The sequence below is a fragment of the Callorhinchus milii genome, unplaced genomic scaffold (genome assembly GCF_018977255.1).
Source record: "Callorhinchus milii isolate IMCB2004 unplaced genomic scaffold, IMCB_Cmil_1.0 Scaffold2, whole genome shotgun sequence".
In the NCBI taxonomy this organism is placed as follows: Eukaryota; Metazoa; Chordata; class Chondrichthyes; order Chimaeriformes; family Callorhinchidae; genus Callorhinchus; species Callorhinchus milii.
In genome coordinates, this window is record NW_024704743.1 from 63,035,848 (window position 1) to 63,055,032 (window position 19,185).

The following is a 19,185-nucleotide window of genomic DNA, read 5'->3' on the forward strand; positions in this document are numbered from 1 at the left end:
TTTGGCTGAAAAGCTGTGGTTGTCAGGAAAAGTCACAATCACTGAGCTGCTGGTTCATAGAGTCCCGCAAGCTTTCGTCTGACTTTGAAATATCTCTGTGCCTTTGACGTGTCAGTTTGAAAAGGTTAATATATTGACACATATGTTCGGATATAGAGTGGTCGTTCAATGAGCAAAGAACTACCTATGCCTTATTTTTTAAATTGAGACATCTAATGAAGGCCAAGCCCCATAATATTTGACACTGGGCAAGAATGAAAAGAGCAAAAGAGGGACTGAGCTGAACAGAGAAGCAGTGGTTAGGTGATTCCAATGTTAGGATTTGAAAGGAATGCAGTTTTAGGAGAAAGAGAAGACTGAGGGGGTAAGAAGCTCCGCAGTCTTTAAGTGCTGGATAAGAATGAATTATAAAAGCAGACAATGTCACACAGGGTTAAGACAGTTAATATATCATCCTAAAATTAGTGCAAAGATGATCGGACGTGAGATCAAAAGATTTTTTTCACACGATGGAAAGAAATATGCTGCCCTAGAAGGTGTAGATTGCAGCCTCAATCACATGTTTTAAACGGGAGATAAGATACCTGGAAGTAAAGGTGTTAAGAGATATGGAGAAAAAAAATTAGAGCAATGAGACTGAAAGATAAAATAGCATTTAATAATCCTTGTATTTGATATAGCGTCTTTCACATTGGGTGGACATCCCAAAATGCTTCACAAAATTTACTGCAAAGTACAGTGACTGAGTAGTTTTGCAGGCAAACAGTATCTACTGTGATCTAATACAATGGCCCAACAGGCCTGATGGACTGAATGGCCTTCTCCTGTTCCTATGCTCTTTGAATGAGTTTATTTTATACAGCGTAGTGCAGGGAGGAGGAAGAACATGTAGGCTGTTACACTTGGAGCTTAGGGGGAACAAACAAAGAATTTGATCTTTTGTATTTCATAAAGTGCCTTATCACTTCTTTGATAGTCTCAAAGCACTTCACAAAATATACTGTAAAGTAGTGTTAGTAAATCAAAGAGAGATGACAACAATTCCTCCTGGTTGAATATTTTGACGCTGCAGAGTAATTTTATAGAGCGTGCTATCCCTCTCAGTGCAGAGAGCACTAGGCAGTGCTCAACCATGTTAGAGCTCACTGACAGCCAAGCACAGTCACTTCCTCTTCAATTAATCACCTGTCAGATGCAAAATTCTATTCACTTATCAGGAATGCACAGCGATGAGTAAGAGGTTGTGTTGCACAATTGCTTGCGTCTGTGCTTTCAATTGTAACGGAAGATCTTCCCAATTGTGAGCTGTTCCTTTTATTGCAATTTAGAGAAAATAGCAAAAAGCATTCCAATACATAATGTAGAAGGTGACTGTCCAGTTGGAGGCGTAGTCATGATCAAAATCCAAAATATGGAAGCAATCTAATTGCAGGAATAGGACATTTTATTAATTAGAAATTCCATCGAAATTATTCGGTTAATAGGAATCGATGATTAGCAGGGACGACTACCGTAGGTGTGTGTATGTAGGATAGGAGGAATGCAAATTTTCGGGATTTCAACAGAATATAGATACTTTCTTCATTCTTTGCTGCATAGCACTGGGATTGCTTATAATAGTATTAACATCATTTTTCTCGGGTATTATGGTCTTTACGGCCCTGAGGGTCTCATTACTGTCCTTCACTTTGCCGGGGTCGGTAATGAGCTCCTCAGGGCTGGTAATGACCATTGTGTCCTCCAAAACCATGCGAGTCCTGTTTTCTAAGAGAAATTAATTTGCAGAAGTTTATTTATTCTGTGTCAGTGAGCATTATTGTCACTGGCCAGACGAGTGATAATTCCCTTGAGTGGAAAGTCAATCCAAAAAAAAAGACAACACACTTGAGGGAATTATCACTTACTGGTCTGCACCATGCGCCACATTGCACGATGTCTTTAATCACGACCCAAACAATGCCCTGTTGAGTCGGGTGCAAAATGGCACCTGTGGTGATGACTTGCGGGTGTTCTTCCACATGACACAACTCGTCCAACTGCACACCATCGCGAGGGAGACTTGCGCAGTGATGCCTGGATTGGAGCATTTCCATTATGAGAGTGGAGATTTGCCCTCAGTTTACACAGACACAATGGGGTGACTGGCCTTCTTACTGCTTTAAATTTTTATGGCTCCAATTTTTTGGAACTGTAAAAAGATGCCTTTTTAGGCATTTTTCTAGTTCCCTTTTGAAAGCTAATGTGGATTCTGCCTGAACCACCACGCCCGGAAGAACATTTCATATCCTAACCACTCTGTGTGTAAAACCAATTCTCCTAACTTCCCCATTTGCTTGTTTGCTAACTGTCTTAAATGAATGCCCTCTAGTCACTGAGTTCCATTAATTGGAAATAATGCCCTCTGAGGGCATCAGTAAAAATGATTTCTCCCCGTTGCCTTCGTTCAATTACATAGAATTACATAGATTGTACAGCACCGAAACAGTAAATATTAATAATAAATAATAATAATCTTGCATTTGATATAAATAATAGTAATCCTTGCATTTGTTATAGAGCTTTTCATGTCTTCTAGACTCTCAAAGCGCTTCACAGAATATACTGTAAAGTGAATTGACTGTATATTTGTGGGCGAATATAGCACTTCATCATGTCGTCGATAAAACTGAGCTCCAAGGCCGCAAGAAGTTTCAACCACACAGAATCCCAAGGGAGATTTGCATGAGTAATGCATGAGATCGAGATTGAGAACTACAGAGAGATTTCACTGATTTCAGTGGGTCTTAAAATAGTGCTTTGGGTAGTCACTGCACCTGTGTTGCATTGCATTGGAGCAGGCTGGCTTCTGTTCTCGTGAGGAATGTGTGGGATAGGTTGTGGCTTTGTATGAGATCACAGAACGTCATAAGGGGAAGAGGAAATCCACTTATGTTTCAGTCATCGACTTCTGCAAAGCTTTTGACCTAAAGCCTCATGAGACCCTCATGATCAAACTGAAAGCTAAGGGAATGCATGGCTGAATCCTGGATTTTATCCGGAATGTGTATTCCAGCTCCAAGATCTGTGTAAGGGTTGATGGTGGACCCACTGAGCCCATCTCTCTTGAAATGGAGGTAAGGCAAGGCTGCCCATTGTCACCCATCCTGTTTGTTGTATTCAAATCAATGATGTTTTGGATGGCAGCGATGGGAAAGGACTTGGTGTATCTGTTCCAGGCCTTCCTGTTTGTGATGATATTGTGCTGCAACTGGACTCACCTGGGGACCATCTGCGCTGCACCCACCATCTTGAACACTGGGCCACCCAGTGGGACATGATGGTGAGTGCCCCCAAGTGCAGAATCATAGGTAGACCAGTCACTGGGGGCAGAGAATCCTCCCACTCAGCTCCTGTTAATCCTGCAAGCCAAAGGGTGGTCCTAACTGGACAAGTATACCAGACAGCCATATAAATGGCTGAAAGTACCCCAACTCACACTCTGGGGTCTCCAAGCCTTGGCTCTGGCCAACCTGAATAGGTAAGCAAGATGAGCACTTTCCAGAATTAGGTAAGCAAGATGAGTCCAAAGAGAGAGTGCACATTCCATTCTAATAAATATCTCTGGAATTTCCATGTGTAGGGGGGACGGATGGAACTGGGTTTGGTTTGGATAAGCCTGGTGAAGGGTTTCTGCATGAGTCAGACACCCAGCTGACCAAAATAAAATCATGTCGTCAAACCAAAACCCTTACCTCCCTCCTCAAGGAGGATAGTCACAAGTTGATCATTTGACCATCCGATAAGCACTATCCACAAAGCTTCCCATTCCTTGCCCTATCAGGACACCCTTAGCCGTTTGGAGTTTGACTTACAGAGTTGACAGGAACCGATTGGGAATAGTCCCGCTGATGAGCCAGGCTGATTGGTCTGTCACCAGAAGTACCCTGGATTACTGCAGACCCATCCGATTCAGGAACCGGACTACCAAAAGTTCCACAGAAGATTGACTTGTGTCCGATACCTGTCACGTCATCTTGGAGCCTCCATAATTCTAACACAGCTCAGAATTCTGTGAGAATATAAAAGGCATAATTTGATTTTTCTACTTCTGTTCAGAGATCTTAAGCGTTGCTCAAACAGATAAGAGACAAAAAGGAGGGAGAACAAAGAATAATGCTCTACCAAAAACACTGTCTGAATCAGGATCCTAATCCTTTTTTAGAGGGAATTAGACAGATATTCTAAAAGGAAAAATGTAAAAGGTTATCTGGAAAAGTCAGGTAAGTGGAGACAAACAGATAGCTCTTTAAAGACCCAGCAAAGGCACGATGGCCAAATGGGCCTCTTCCCTGCTTTAAAATTCGATGGTTCTGTAAGTATTCTGTAACATTTTTCTTAGAAATAAAACTATAGAAATTTACAATGCAGAAGAAGGCCATTTGGCTCATCGTGTCTGTGCTGGCTCATCCTTTCAGTCCCATTATAATAATAATAATAATATTACCTGCCCTTTCCCCATACCCTTGTAGTTTACTCCTTTTTAGGTATTTATCTTGTCCCCTTTTGAAAGCTAATATGGATTCTGCCTCAATCACCACTCCCACCAGGGTGTTACATATCCTAACTGCTCTGCATGAAAAACTTCTCGTAATCACTAACTATCTTAAATTGATGCCCTCTCACCAATCAGTAGAAATAATTTCTCCCCATTGACTCGATCAAAACTCCTCATAATTTTAAGGACCTCTATTCGGCCCCCCATTTTGTTCCAATGGAAGCAGTTGCAGTTTCTCCAGCCTGTTCATAAGCTAATCCACTCATCCCTGGAAATATATATTTTTGACCCTGCTTTTGTCAGCACACCCAATACTCTTTAATCACTGCTTGCTATCATGCCTGTTAAGCTCTTCAAGGAACTCATCTTCTGTGAAAGGCTTGATATAATTGTGAGGTATTTTTGTTGTTAAATGGCAAAGTCAGAACTTGTGTTGTCACAGATCTTTGGGTTAAAAACAGTGACTGGGTTATTTTGTTTGTGCAGAGGTTTTACATGACATACTAGGTACAAGCCACTACCTCCATCAGGCAGGAGAACAGGGACAGAGGCCACTGATACTTGCCATGAGAAAACCAGAACTGGTCTCACCAGTTTTTATCTCCTGCTTCCAATAATATGACAGTTTGCTCCTGTGCAGTGCTCCATCTAGTGATGTTAGTGGGAACTGCAAATTGACCCATGGTGATACCAGAAGGATCTGTCAGTCAAAGATGGGCTTCATGAACATAAGAAACCATGGCCCAAGAAAAGGCCATTCAGCCTAACAAGTCCTCAACGTCTATGATAAACTGACTCCGTTATGAACTTCACCACTCTTTTTTCTCCTCTGGGAAAGTTCAGCACAGAGACTCCCTGATCCCTGAAATCATAGATGCATGGAATTTTTCAGCAGAACAGAAGGCCATCCAGCCCATCGTGCTTTTGCTAGCTCTCTATAGTAGCCATTTGTTGTCAAACTCCAATAATAATCTTACATTTACTCACTCTAGTTACTGACTCACTGTTCAAAGTCAATCAAGCAACTACATTTACAATATCCTTGTAATCTGACATCTGTCGCTCTCAAGCCGGCTTTTCTTCTCTCCACAGATAACATTCCACACTCAATACATCAGAGTCGTGTGAATAATTTGTTCTATGCTGCATATGGTCCAGAACAAAGGTGAAGAAAATAAGTCAGTGTTGATGCTTGTATCAAAATCAGGGCCTCTTCTCCAGCTTCCCCCTGTGTTTGGGCTGTACCTCTCAAGAGTACACGATCACCAGTTAGTCGAAGGTTGAATGCCACCAAGTTAGGAACTGAGTGTGATCCATTGAGGATAACAGTGCCTAAATCCACTGCTAGAAAAAAATAGAATTCAAATTTAAGTCTTTTTCTATGGAGCTCAACACTTCAGTGATCACAGTGCATTTGTGCGTGTGTGCACATGCATGTGCATTTCCATGCATGTATTTTCCTCTTAGTGGTGTTGAACAAAATACTCAAACACAGTCGCCAGCACAAAATGTTTCCAGCAGGAAATCCCCTGTACATTACACCAACTTGCGAGGCTTCAGCTGTGAGATCTCACTGCAACCAAGTCTCACAGTTCAGCGTGACGTACAAGGGTTATTCTCCTGATTAAGACAGTTTATGTTCCGGTGGGAATACAGGAACTTGAGCAGGCCATTCATCCACTAGTCTGTTAGAATCATGGTGGATCTTTTAATCCCATTTCTCTGCCTTTTCTCCATACTCCGTAATAATAATAATCCTTACATTTGGTATAGAACCTTTGATTTCAGGAAGATATCCCAAAGCATGCGGCAGGATATACTGTAAAGTGGAGTGACTGTGGTTTCTCTTTGTGTGGATAAACATGGCAGCCAATTTGCACACAGCAATGCCTACAACCAGCAATGAAGTGAAAGACTAGTTTGTATTTTGGGGGATTGTTGGCCAGAACACCAGGACAAACTTCCTTCTCTTTTTGAATAGTGCCATGGGATCTTTAATGTCCATCTGAACAGGCAGACAGAACCTTGGTTTAACGTCTCAGTCGAAGGACAGGACTCTTATTTTCCAAGTAACTAAATTTCTCTTTTAAACATCCCAATTGATTCTGTTCTACGACCTTCTGGGGCTTCACAGAATAGACTGCAAAGTGAATTGACTGTATATTTTGTGGATGGAACAAGGCGTCCACTTGCACACAGCAGTGTCCCACAAACAATCGTGGATTGAGTGACCCAAATTTTTTTTTAATTTACAATTTTTTGGGGGGGAGATGGATTATTAGCCCCGGAAAAGCGAACGGCCAATCGACTAACAACCGGGTTCCTACTTACTGCTAGGTAATCAGAGGAGTGTGGAGTAAGGAAACTTGCCCAGGTTTTTGGCCTGCCGGAAATCAAACCCAAGTCCTCTCACTTGCGAGGTGAGTGCTCTAACTACTAAGCTACAGGACTCCACACATTAACACATATTAACATGGGTGAAAGGCCAAGACACATATGATGCAGTTTGCCCTCACTGGGATTAAAGAGTAGAGAACATTGTATAAGTCAGCAACATCCAAGTGATGTCAAGCTTAGAACTAAGGAGTGTCCATTCTTGAGGTCCTGGGCAGAAATGAGTTAGAGTAGGAAACAGGAACGATTTTTAATTACCAGACAATGAGGATGCAGGAAGAAACAACAAATTTACATTTATATAGCACCTTTCATGTCGGAAAGACATTCCAAAGTGCTGGAAGATCGAGTGTGCATGCAATGAATATGACCAGTGGGAATATGATTCTTATTCCTAAAATTGACTTTGGTCCAACAATGATCATCCATTGCCCAAGTGTGTACTCGAGGGACATTTTCATCTTTGAAAAGCCACGTTTCTCTCCAAAATGTTAGGCTTTTTGTACAGATAACAGAGCATGAGTGGACAGCCACCCCCATTGCACTAAGGGTTCAGTGAGCGCAATAATAAATTGGTCATTTTCAATCCATGACTGTTTGTGGGACATTGCTGTGCGCAATTTGCTGCCGCGTTTTGCCCACAAATATACAGTCAATTCACTTTACAGTATATTCTGTGAAGTGCTTTGGGACGTCTAGAAGACATGAAAAGCGCTATATCAAATGCAAGGATTATTATTATTATGACAGAGAGAGAGAGAGAGGTGACAAACCTGATGGAAAAACTAGACGAAAAATTTGAAGGAGCAATGGCCATGGCAGTGTTGCTAAAATGCAAGGATGCAATGAAGATTGAAAGTTTTAAAGCAAGAGTGTAAGATTAATATTTTCCAGAATTTAGACTGCTACAAAAGTAGAGATCTATTTTCTACTTTAATAGCATTTACACCAATCTTAAAGAGGAAAATGATTTGCATGAAAACAATGGAGTGTAAATAGGGGTACTAGAGATTGAAATTGAAAGATTACTAATGGGATTACTTTATTAAGAAATCCTATATTATATCCTATATTCTATATTATATCCCCTGTTATATGGTACCAACATCTACATCTACTTCATTTAAGTAGCTATGTAACATACTATGAACATTACCTTGCCACAATACCTTGCCAAGCCTGCTCCAGTGCATCTCTCTGCTATCACAAGCACAAGCACACATGCTCTCACACAAAAACCATCTGACAAATGTTTGTCGACACACAGAGGCAGACGCTATCTCGGTTATTTCCATTCTCATACTATACTTACTCTCCTCTGAAGTAGAAGGAAATCAGAATTCAGTAACCTCTTCAAAGAAATAAGATTAAAAAAGCAACACCCATCATAGATCTAAAAATAAATTGCACATAATTAAAATACGGTTTGGTATACACCAAACAATTTCTGTTGTGTTCTTAAAGTGATAGTTATTTCAGATTTACAATAATAATCCTTGCAATTGATATAGTGACTTATCACGTTGTGAAGGTGTCTCAAACAAAGTGATAAGGTGTTATATTAAATGCAAGGATTTTGACTTTAAGGATTTTAAATGTTGCAACTGTGCATTTGTAGACAAACAATACAAATTTATATTTATATAGTGCTTTTAATGTCAGTAGGATGTTCCAAGGCACTTAAAAATCCTGGGTTGGCACCTGAGCTGGGGGTGGTTGGAAGGAGAAAGATGACCAAAAGCGCAGGCAAAGAGGTAAGTCTTGAGATGGAATAATTAAATAAGAATACAAAAGAGCTAGAAGAAAAACACAGATATTGCAATTTTAAGATGAGAAAACAGAAAACACCTTCCTCTTCAGTGCTTGAAGCATCTCAGGATAGATGCTAGAATGCTTCATGGGAGGATGATATGCCGAGAATCAGACAAGTGAGCAAAAAACACAATTTGACTTTTTGCCACAGGGGTAATGAAGACGGAGATGAATCTTGACAGGCACACACACGACAAGACTTGGGCAGAGCAGAAACTGGTGACTCATAAATCGTAGTGGCACATTCTCTCTAAGGGCCTCAGTGCATCAAACTGCCTGAAACAGTGGTACAAGACTCATGTGACTAGGCGAGGTCGAGCAATCATTGACCCGAAACAATCAAACAGATCATGTACAAATGCCACAGGTAAACGCTACGGTCCACAATAAAATTAACAGAAATCCTGCTGACAGCAGCTTCGTATTACTAAAAAAAGGTGCTACATCTCTCTGCTTGAAGGAGATACTCACATTTTTCTGCAGTTTTCTTCCTTAAACACACACACCCAATGAAAGAAAGAACATGCATTTATAACAGTGCTTATCATGCCTAAGTCTCAAAGAGCTTTACAGTAATCGTAGTGATTGTTTTTGTAAGCAAGCGAGATATAGTAACCATTTTTGTGCTCATGAAGGGCCCACAAACATCCATGAGGTAATTGACCAATTGAACTAGAGGGTTGTTGGTCAGGACACAGGGAAAAACTCCCTCCTCTTCCTGAATGGTGTCTTGGGATCTTCAACATCCATCTGAAAAGGTAGATGGTACCTCAGTGTAATGTCTCATCTGAAGAATGGCATCAAGGATATCGTGGTGCTCCCCCAAATAAATCCCCAAATAGAATTGGTTATTTCCTTCATGGCAGTTTGTGGGACATTGCTGTGTGCAATTGCGCTGCTGCATTTGCCCACAAAACACACATCACTACACTTTACAGTATATCCTGTGAATCTTCGAGAGGCCTCCTGATGTGAAAGGCGCTAAACCAAATGTAAGGATTATTTTTGTTGTTTATTATTTCGCTCTGCTCTCTCCTATAAATTGGCAGCTCTACGTTTCCTGCAGAGTGATCCTGCGAGCAGACCCACCTTTCAGGTTATTCTTTTGATTGTTTTTCAGTGAGAGGCAGCTTCCCCAGTACCAACCTTCACTTACTTTAACCTACCTTTTCAAGTCATTTACCTGCTTTTGCATTTCCTGGGATGATCTCTGGCTCCATGTCCTTGAATTTACCCAGAACATCACGTCCTGCCACCCATGCCTTCACCTTAGGACATTCGATGCCTTCTTCCTGCCCAAAACAGGTTCTGCCTGCTCTCTTGAAGCTTCCTTTACTAACGCCTGATGGGCAATGCTGCTCAAGAGACCTTGAGTCTCCTTTTCACTCAGCCGTATTCATAGCTGGTTGTACTCCAAGGTATTTTCATACGCAATTTGGAACAAATTCAACCAGTCCAACAGCATTGTGTGCTATTGGCACGTGGGAATAGATGCCGGCAGAAATAGTGAATACTCCTACTTGGCAGGTATAGCTTTAATGTTTCTGAATTCAGCCATATTGTCAGTTGTGCCAAATGGTGCCTGCTATTTCTGGACTCCACAATTTTCTCTGAGCACGCAAAATATTTTATCATGTTTAAAAGTCCTTTTCATAAAAATAAATTATATTTATTACTCATTTTTTTATGACCTAACTGTTTCTCCATGATTTCTCTTTCAGATCTCCTCAATCTCCAGTAACATGGTTCCCAACTCCTTAGTCATCTGTTCCAGTGCCTTGGGACGTCCTCCCGACATGAAAGGTGCTATATGAATGTAATTTTATTGTTGTTGTCTTAACAATTTGTGCTCCATATAAACTACTGTTGCTGCAAAGGTTTGGTTTGGTTCTGTTTTGAACCACAAACAGATTTATTTATCCGTCCTGGTGTAACTCTAATTGAAACGACCACCAAGTTGTTAGACTCTTTATTTTTGATGTTTGGTTCACTATTGAAATCTGTCAAAGACTAACATTTTACCAAGCAGCCTGGAATGTTTTTTGGCTGAGATTCTACCCCTCCCCTTCCTCAGTGGATCAAGGCTGGAAAATAAATGTTAGGCAAAAGCAAAACGACTTTGAGCCTGATCTGGGACTTAAAAATTATAAAACAACAATCGCTTACTCTAGATTCAAAACCTGATGGGTACTGGGATCTGTCGTGGAAGCGAACACTTACCTGGAGGGATGTACTGCCACCTGATGGTCAAAAGTGGATGCCGACATTAATTAAAGAACGCTGCAAACATTACCCCATGGTTGTAACACTGCCTCAATTTCCAGGCACCATAAAGTTAACGATTTTAAATAACCAACTATTTTGCATTGCTTTTTTTCAGTGTAAAGATTGATAAATAAATGCAAATCAGGAAATATTTATAGTACTATGTCAGCATGGCCCATTGATTTACATCCAGAACATAGGACTATTAAACAGGTGGGTTTCCAGCAAGTACCCAGATCTGTAATGCAGTTCATAGTATGTTTCATAAATGATTTTCAGTGCCTTTGAAATTACCTTGATCAGCCTTAAAATGGCTAAGAATTCCTTTTGTGCTCATTAAGATGAAGAACGATAATAATAATAATAAGAAGAAGAAGAAGAAGAAGAACAATAATCTTTTGTGCCCAAGGAATGAATCAAGTACTTGTAGGCCAGGGATGGCCCAGATTAATTGGCATTCAGAGTCATTTGTGTTGTGTCCCATCTCAGGTATCTCAGGTATCAGGACAGCTCAGGGCTGAGCTGAGTCCCTACCAATTTGTTTTCAAATAGTGCCTTGAGATCTTTAACATCCACCAGAACAGGCAGACAGGACCTTGGTTTAGTGTCTCATTTAAAAGATGGTACTTCCAACAATGTAGCTCTCTCTCAATGCGAGATCAAATGCATTGTTATCATCAGGGCTCTATTCAGTTTGTTTGCTTGCTTCAAGACATCACTGGGTATCAAGGGCAAGATATGTTGGGCAAGTTTCCTTACTCCACATGCTTCTGTTTCCCTAGCAATAAGTAGGAACCCAGTTGTTAGTCGATTGGCGATTCGCTTTTCCAGGGATAATAATCCCTCAAGAAACAAAAGCAATAATAATTTGGTCACTCAATTGACGACTGTTTGTGGGACACTGCTGTGTGCAATTAGCTGCAGCGTTTCGCCCACAAATATACAATCAATTCACTTTACAGTATATTTTGTGAAGCGCTTTGAGGTGTCTAGAAGACATGAAAAGCAATATATCAAATGCAAGGATTATTATTATTATAAGATATGGATTCTTAATTGGCTGAAGGGAAGGAAGCAGAGGGTTGTTGTTAGGCTAGCTAGCTAAAAATAAGGTAGGTATTGAATGGGGTGCTTCAGGGGTCTGTCCTCCTGTTCCTTATATACATTAATGATCTGATTCACAGAGTCAGTGTAAGATATTTAAATTTGCAAATGACACAAAATTGGGTAGAACAAAGGAATCTGAAGAGGCAGTAAGTGACTTACATAAAGAGCTTGACAGGATATACATGTTGACTGATAACTTGCATCTTAAATTCAAAACTGATAAATGCAAGATATACATATAGGAAGCAAAAAATATAAAACACATGTGTTTGGCCAAACATGCCAAGAGGGAAGCTGAAAAATATTTGGGGGTTTTAGTTGACTCGTTGTTCACCATATCAAAACAGTATGAAGTTGCAGTAAATAAGGCAAACGGAATTCTGGCTATATTACTAAGTCAGTGGAGTTTAGATTCCTAGACGTCATTCTCAGGCTGTACAGTGCTCTGGTCAGACCTTGAATACTGTATATGATTATGATTGCTGCAATGCAAGAGGTCTGCTCAGGCTTGAGAGGCAGTCCAGAGGAGAGCAACAATAATGATCCCTAGTGTTGGAGGAATGAATTTTGAGCAATGATTAAACAAGATAGTGCTCTTCAATCTTGAAAGGAGGCATCTCAGAGGAGGACGTAAAGAGATATATAAAATCTTAAATGACACTGAGAAAATAAACCCAGAACAATACTTTAGGATGCACCAAGACAGTGCAACAAAACAACACAAGTTTATAGTTAAAAAGAGCAATTTCAGGACAGAGACCAGGAAATATTTCCTTACCCAGAAAGTAATTAACAAACAGAACAGAATACCAGGAAGGGCATTTGAGGCGAGGACCTTGGATTAATTTATAAACAGTTTGAAGTTGTGATGAGAAGACAGTTAGGTGGGTATTCTGGAAGGGCTGGTCAAAGGGCCTTCTTCATGCAAACCAATCTTGTGATCTAGTGAATAAGCAAGTCTGGTATCGAGACAACAGTCAAACTCTAAACTCCAGTGAAGGCAATGGGTTACCCATAGGAAAATCCTTTGGTTCATAACGACACCAAAAAAATGTACATCTGTATTTTACGTTCATCATCAAGTTAGGCAGTTTGTCTGTGCTCCACGGTTCTCCTTTGACACTGATAGTAGTCAAAGGCTCATGAGGTTAAACGTGCACCAACATGACCACTTAGTGAAAAGGCTTGTATTAAAGCAGCGGCCAGTCAGTGATTGAGCCTCGCTGGCCTCTAGCATATGTTCTGATTTGTATTTCATTTTCACAAGGTGAATTGCACAGAACAGATGGCTTAACATATCCCTCATACAGATTATAAACTGAAGTCCAGTGGTAGGTTCCTCCAGCCATGAGTGTACCTCAGTGACACAGCCCCCCGAAGCTTTAGAGCTTTGCATTTGAACAGGGTCACTGCTTAACAGAGCAGCTAACTGAAAGTGACCTAATTGGACTGCCTCACAAGCAAATACAAACCCACTGCAGGGACAAATCAGTTTCAGTTTGTAACTGTAAAGTGCAGCATTGGGTTTCTTTCACAAATATTAAAATGAGCTGCGTTAGTGTTCTTTTGAGCAAATGTGGAAAATGACATCAGTTATTCAGGGCAATTATGACATGGTTCGGAAAGTGCAACACTGTTGTGGAAACCTCTGCGCTAAGATATGAGGATGTTATCTTCTGAAATTAAAATTGCAGTTAGTTACACTCTAACTGTTGGGTATGTACAATGGGGTGAAAAGCATAACATGTGATGTTATTATTAGTACATCATAGGAATTTCCCCTTCTCGTGATGATGCTCCTTCCCTTCTTACGTTGTGAAAGTAGTTGGACCAAAGTTGCTTGCAATGGCAATTGAGTCTTCTGTCAAACGGATTGTGGGATTTCAGCACTAAAATAACAGTACAATCATTGAAGGTCTTGATCCAGAAGCTGAATGTACTTAACAATATTCCAAGACCAAATGTAACTTTGAGCAGTAACTTTTAATAAAAAATGTACTGTTTGCACAATGAAGATAATATAAATAAATAATAATATACAATATAAATATAAAATGGAATATCCCATTGATCAATCCAGGGCCAGGGCCTCGTCCATTTAGACAGCTTCTCCCAATCTGTTATCATCTGCAAATCTACCTTGCTCTGAGTGTGCAGATTCTAGTCATTTATGTTTAACAGGAGAGCTGTTCGGAACATAGACTCTGTGACATCTACCTTAATACTTATCTCCTTCTGCCCCATTTTGACTTGACTCCCTGTATCATTATTCTGTTCCCTGTCCCCTAGCCTGTTATTTCCCCTTAATCCACTTCCATGTCTTAACCTCAATGTTTACTGGAATCAGTTTGTAAAGGGGTCTCGTGTGTTACTTTGTCAGGAGCCTTGTGGACGTCTACTTCATACAGTTTCTCACTGTCAGTTTGAGATGTCCCTCGTCAGACAAGATCTAGGGCTTGTGAAATCACATTTACTGTCATTTTGGGAATATTTTCATACAAGTAATCTTCCATTTCTCTTCTGATTATTGATTTCAATAGTTTATACCAGAGAAACAAAACCTAATTATAATGGGAAATCTGAGTAGTTTGGTTCAGAGACGATTAAATCTGGTGATGGGTTTCTGCAGGCAGATAGGTTTGTGTATATTTAGTCTGTTGGAAACCTCCACAGTGTTCAATGACTGCTTTACAATGTCTGCCAGTGCTTCCCCAATCACACCTCACGTATCACTACTCCAAATCCATTTCAGGATTTGAATCCATTTCACATTTTTTTTTAATTTGCCTCGACTGCAATTAGATATTAGATAACCTACAACAATGGTTTTGAAAGATATCCATTTACCTTGGGTGGATTGTTTTTAACCCTTGAGTGGGGAAAAATAGGATTTGTCTTAATTATCACATCACACACAGCATCTTTCACCCTTTTGCTTCTAAGCTCGGCCCTCATCTCCCTGACGTTTGCTCATCTAAGGTTGAATGTTAGGGTTCAGTGAGTGGGTTGTGCTGTTTCCCAAGACAGGTTGAATGCTATTGTGCTATGGTCATTATTACCTAATGGTTTAGCCATTTATACTTCATGGACAGTGTCTGAATCCCTCACAAGAACCAAGTTTAGGACATAGACAGAGTTTACGGTCCATCTCAAGACATGACATACTCTTTGACTGAGCTTTCAGTCATCTTTCCCTTCTCCACTCACCTCAGCTCTGGACCCCAGTTCAAGTACCCAGCCAGCAGTTTGGGACATCTCCTGACATGAGGGACATTGTATAAATGTAAATTCGTATTGTGTTGTACCTTTTGCTGGTACTCAATGAAGCAGTGCAAACAATGGCCAGATTATTTCTCAGCTGTTTCATTGCAGAAAACTTCACCACAAAGGTTTCTCTAGATAAAGCCACATGATATTGGAGTGAAAGCCTGCTTTTGTCACTTCGAACTTGTGTTGTACTTTTCTAATTGGCAATAGGAATCTGCCATACACATTGACAACATACAGCAGGCAGCCACAGTCAGGCAGAAACTAACAGCACTGAATTGCTCTGAGCAATACTTACAGAAACTGTGTGACAGAAACCAAGATTCATTCATTGCCTCCTGACATGAAGCCTTTCAAGGCAAACATCTTTATTTTATAATCATATGTTCAGGCAGTGTAATTTTTCCCACAAGTTTTGATAGTGCCAGAAGAAGTCAAATATAGCAAAGCGCAATTCTATATACAGGATACAGACACTCCAAGGAAGATATCTGAGAAATATAAGTCAATGACTGGAGAATCCTACCTCCCCACCTCCCCATGTTCACTCCCTCATATGATTTCTGCCGTGTGGGCTTTCTGTAACAGAATCAGGTTTACTTTGGTTGTTTTTCCCTGCTTTTGTTTTTCCTGGTGTGAGAACTATATATTACATGTGTTTTTGCTGTGTTTTCAGGTATCTCAAGTGAACAGCAAACCTCCGCCAGTACCAAGTGTTGATAATCCACATCACCACACAGTCATTAGCTAAATGAGACTTACCCACACATAGAAATTTTGCTGTGTCTGGAATGGAAAGCTTTAGCAGACATCTGCCTTCAGCTTGGTGGAAGGACTTATACATGACAGTTTATGATGTGTCACTCAGCTTGATGCTCCAGAGGTCCAAGTCCAATATAAGGTTTATTCGAGGACAGCTGCGTAATCCAGATCCTCACGCTATGGGTTTTGGCAATTAGATGTAACTCTGATGATGGCTAATCTACCTCAGTATCAGGTCAGTGTAGGTCAGAAACCTCTCTCTCTGCAGACACTTGCCATTTTTATCACAATTTTTTTTTACCCCTTCAGATAATCCAAACTGGGAATTGCCTCAGCTGCTCAGTGGGGTCTTTTGGGGGGAATGTCAGCCAGTTGCAGCAGCCCATTTCATGAGGGCTGTGAGCTGCACCCTCTCCCACAAAACAAGTGTAGCTCTGTATTCGGTAGAGTTGTGCTGTATTTTGTGTAACTGTTGCGTGCAGACAGTGCGAAACATTCACCTCCCCCACTTTAACAGCAATATATAACGTATACCTGCCATTGAGGAGGAAGTACGGTCAAATCAGAGTGGTGCCAAATCATCACTTTATCTGAACAGAAAGGGCAGTGGCATTCACATAGAATGGGGTTTGCTAAGGCCTTGATGCCACATTATTTCAAGTATTGGTGTCTCCTTCTCCCAATCCAGGGAATGTTTGTGCTCAATGTCTCATGTGATATCTGGGCTTGTTCAGCCATATATTTTGTCACTTACACTGCAGTTAGCTGGTTAAATTGGCAAGGCACAGAGAGTGTAAAAGCAGCATCTTTAAATAACATGTCATTGAGGTGTAAGTGGTTTTGCCATTAGTACTAAGAATGTGACCCCATGTGGAATGCCCAGACTCTCGAGCCATTATGTAACTCCTGGTCTTGATTCCTTATTTAGACTAATCTCGTTCTCTACGTGACAGCCACCAGTCAATCACATGGCTTACACGGTGTAGTGGAGTGTGATGCTGACACCCTAGGCTCTGTTATGTGTTGGTATTTAACTGATTGCATTAAAAATATTTAAGATTTTAGTTCTATTTCAATTCTTGTCTGGTTGTTTTTAAAGATCAGTTTTAACATGGACATCGGGAGGTTTGAAATACAACCAGGCTTAGACTTTTGTCTTGCAATACATTACAAATTTACATTTATATCACACCCCTCACTTCAGGAAAGTGTCCCAAGGTGCTTAACTTGGTACCCGAACTGGGAGGGGGGAGGGGTCGGGGTCACATGAGCTGGGGGGGGGGGTGTTACCCAAGCTGGGGGGTGGGCATATGAGCTGGGGGGGGGGTCACCTGAGCTGGGGGGTGGACACACGAGCTGGGTGGGGGTGGGGGCACACAAGCTGGGGGGACTCACGAGCTGGGGTGGGGTGTACACAAGCTGGGGGTTTTAAATGTTATGCTTGAGCATAATATGGATTCACTATTGATTCGGGAGCTGTTTTTCTGTCATTCACAAAAAGATTTGTGGGAAACAGGCTTCAAACTTATAATTGGATTTAGGAATATTTTGCACACTTAAGGCATTAACCGTAAGCCTAAAACAAGAAGGTATTTTGGGCCTTTGGCTGCTGAATGTCTGTAATTGTCACATTTCGTAAGTTGTGCTACTTCTGATATTGTTACTCTTATTACCATTCGTCTTTGATAAAACGGAGCGGTTTGACTGTACTATTCTTACTTCTCATTACACACCACTGCAGATTAATGAAGACTTTGTGTTACATGCTCAGATCAGACAAAAAAAACAAGATATTTAACAGATAGGATTGTTTTGTTGCTGCTGGTTATGAAATTGCCAATGCAGGACTACAAAAAAAGAGATAATATCTCCTGAAAGGACTTTTAATGAGAGCACCTCATACTGCCTACATTTGTTTTCTATATATAGATCAAGACTGTGAATGTTCTGCTTTCTTTCCAACCCACACAGTTCCTTTTCATGAGTGGGTCCAAACGGTTCTTTTGCTTCTTGCTTGCGCTGGAGCTTTCTTGTAAGCAACTGACTTGAACTTGACTTTATCTGAGCACAGTCTGATAGGTACAGAACCTCTGCAGTGGTGAGTAGGACAAGGAGGACAAGGAGAGAGAGAGAGGAAGAGAAGGCTAGGATGATGGAAGAGCCTTATCGACAGATGAAGTGCATGACAACAAAAAGGCTGTGTTGTTAAAATGAAACCAGGACTCCCCCACCCAACAAATTGCTGACATTCCGGGAGGAGGTGACACTCACGGCACATCACACGACGTAACCAGAAATCCCAAGGATTCCCTTTGGAGTATTCACAGGATACGAAGGAGGAAGGACTGTTCTCCTGTTGTAGTTGACCATCGTCTTGGGATGTCCTCCTGACATGAATGACGCTATACAAATGTAATTTTGGATTGACTCAATTCTTTACCGGGGATGTAACGGTTCTTTTGTTCCATTTCACCCACAAAATACACAGTCACTCCAATTTACAGTACATCCTGTGAACCGCTTTGAGACGTCTCAACAACATGATGAGGCGCTGTATCAAATACAAGGATTATTATTATTATAACTAGCTGGTATGCTAATTGAGTTATAGTCAAACCTGTTTAAGCAACCATCTCCATGTAGCAACCAAACCCCTGTTAACAACCACCCTGGAATAGCCTGGTCAACTTAGTTCACACATCAACAAACCCTTATCAGAAGCTGCCCTTGCCACTTTGGCCCAGTCGCCCTGAGAGATTGTTGAAGACGGATTTGACTGATTATTAAAGGGATAATCATAACATTCAGTTTTCTCTCCTCTTAGTGTTTTGGGACAGTGCGATCAGTAAGTTGTTACTGAGATCAGTAAGTTACTGAGATAGTTGTTATTGAGATGCATGATTGAGCTATCTGATTGACCTGAACTCACTGTACAGATCAGTAAGTTATTACTGAGGGCAGTAAGTGTTACTGAGATCAGGCAGCAAGAATGCATCTCAAACTCTCTTGTAAACTTAGTTATAAACTACTGCGCGGTGGAACAC

At 40.8% G+C, this 19,185-nt stretch overlaps 1 long non-coding RNA gene across 1 annotated transcript; it reads left to right on the forward strand.

The window, feature by feature from the left end:
• The first annotated feature begins 8,590 nt into the window (after nt 1-8,590).
• LOC103181171 lies at nt 8,591-17,258 on the forward strand. The gene is made up of 3 exons (XR_488177.1): nt 8,591-8,682; nt 10,462-10,543; nt 16,056-17,258. It is a non-coding gene; the product is annotated as an uncharacterized LOC103181171 (long non-coding RNA).
• Nucleotides 17,259-19,185: the final 1,927 nt, after the last annotated feature.